Raw genomic sequence first — 2,546 nt, forward strand, 5'->3', positions numbered from 1 at the left:
GACTTCACTGGTGGTCCAGTGGTTACGACTCCATGCTCCCAATGCAGGGCGCCTGGGTTCGATCCCTGGTCTGGGAACTAGATCCTGCATGCCGCAACTAAGAGCACACATGCTGCAACGAAGACCCGGCACAGCCAAATGAATAAATAAAATATATATTTTTAAATCAGTGATTAAATGAATGGATGCAGACACCAAAGCCCACACACCCTGCTGCTGTAGGTTAAGTGGTTTCTCAGCCTGCAGCACACAGCCTCTCAGTGTGGCAGCACCGAACACAGGGCCCAACAGGAAGGCAGCATTCAGTAAGCATTCTCAGTAGTTAAATCCCGGTAGAGTACCCAAGGGTTTAAACCAATTATATCAGAAAAGGGCATGAGCTTTCTCATATTTCAAATCAATTAAGACTTTGTCAATAGCATAGCAGTTTAGTCCTAGTATTGAAAACACAATTATTTCCTCATTATTTAAATGGAGGGAAAGAATGAACTGCATGTGGTTCACTTAGCAGTAGTACAGCTATAATGCTATTTTATAAAATTCATTCTAAGTAGATATTGACTAAAGACTACTAAGACTAAACGAATGAAAATAAGCTCTCCTTTTGCTTTTGAAAAAATTCCAGTACTTTGCAAGGCTACAGGTGAGAATAAACAAGGAAATAAAGTCACTCTATTTTCCCTGAGAAATGCCAACACAGTTAAAGCCTTGTTTGAGAAGACCCCTGAGACTAGTTAAAAGTGTGGGGAGGAAAACAAAGTAGGGGAAGAGAATTACTCCTGATAGTGAGAAGAGAAAGGCGAAGGGTATAGGAAAAGAAGATGACAGAAAACTAAGAGGAGAAAGTCTTATTCTTCACTTCTCTCAGCTTCTCTCTCTACCCATACTCCCTTTCGTACATAAAAGGGTAAATCCAATTATACCTCCAGACAAATGCCTCCTGTGATAGGCAGAATAATGCCCCTGTTAAAGAGGCCCATGCCCTAATCATTGGAACCTGATTACTTTACATGGCCAAAGAGACTTTTCAGGTATGTGGATTTTCTGGATGGACCCAACGAAATCGCAAGAGTCCCGATAAGTGAAGTGCTACATTTCTAGCTTTGAATATGGAGGAAAGATGCACAAACAAAGGGATGCAGGTGGCTTCTAGAACCTGGAAAAGGCAAGGAAACAGATTATTCCCCTAATGGCTCCAGAAGGAATGCAGACCTGGAGACCAGTGAGATCCATCTCAGACTTCTGATCTCAAGAGCTATAAGACAATAAATTTGTGTTGTTTCAAGCCTCTGGAATCATTTTTTACAGCAGTTACAGGAAATTAATACTCCTCTCAAATTTGTTTCATGAACCTGAGGCTTTAACTTCAGGCTGTTTGCATCTCCACGTCAGTTTGCCCCAATACAACATGGCCAAAACTAAACTCAGCATCTTCTCCCCCACGATGGCTCATCTCCCAAACTATACTACATGGCCTGTGACCCTGCCTTTCTTCTAGGTTGAGGCTAGATGCCTGTGATTCTTCTACTTCCTTCACCTTTCTCTACAATCTGTCTTCACTGTTGTCAATTCCTCTTGATAAAAGTATACCAAGCAACAATGTTTTCTACTCTCATAGTCATGGTCCCAAAAAGAACTCTAATTCTTTAAAGAACTGAATTCTAAAAAGAATTTAATGTGACTTGCACAGGCAAAGGAGTAATGAAAGAAGGAAAGAGAGAAAAAAACAGGGCGAGGATTCCTTGATTGTCCTCCTTATTAACAGTTCTTGACTCAGTCATCAGGCAAGAAGGAGGGGATTTTCCAAGAGGCAATGAGTGTTCATCAGGTAAGCTGATGTAAGAATCTTCCAAATCTTAAAATACATAGTTTTTATGGTTAAAGAAAGTGAGGAGGACTTGTAGAGAAATGGAGTGAAACGAAGTCCTTCCAAAGTAGCTCCAAAATGCTATTCTACTCCACCTTGCCTCAAACTTTCACTTGGGACACAACCACTATTTTTACTAACCCCATAGTGACTGTGGCATACACAAGGATTCTTCATCATTCTGTAGCAGTCCAGAATCACGTTCCTGGATTCCAGTCATTCCCTAAGGTAAAAGTATTCAGAAGGTAAGAGTTAGCTCATGGAAGGGCCACCTAACCTAGTTAATATTTCATCCTGTGAAGAGTTGGTGGGAGAATAAAATATGTCACCACAAGTTCAGTTAGATATAGAAACTCTCTGAAAGGCCAAACTCTTAGAAACCAATAAAGGAGAGCGGTTCACTTTCTAGTGACAGCTTGTCACTTTCCAAGAGAAATGACTCTGCTTAGGCAGTCTCAGGACATCAAATACTGAATCTGTCCTGACATGCCCTACAACTTTAAAGTTACTCAGTTCTGGGTTTCAGAAAACTGTATTTATAGAGATACAGTCTACGGAGATCTTTGTATTATCTTCTTATTTATGGAAGACATCCAGAAAGTGTGGTTTCTCAAGACAAATGAAAACAACTGACCATCTCCCGAGAGTCAATTACCAACACTGTGGTGGGCATCTCCCA

This window comes from Aethalodelphis obliquidens, unplaced genomic scaffold, assembly GCF_003676395.1.
Source record: "Aethalodelphis obliquidens isolate GAN/ISIS:26980383/991018 unplaced genomic scaffold, ASM367639v1 scaffold2, whole genome shotgun sequence".
In the NCBI taxonomy this organism is placed as follows: domain Eukaryota; kingdom Metazoa; phylum Chordata; class Mammalia; order Artiodactyla; family Delphinidae; genus Aethalodelphis; species Aethalodelphis obliquidens.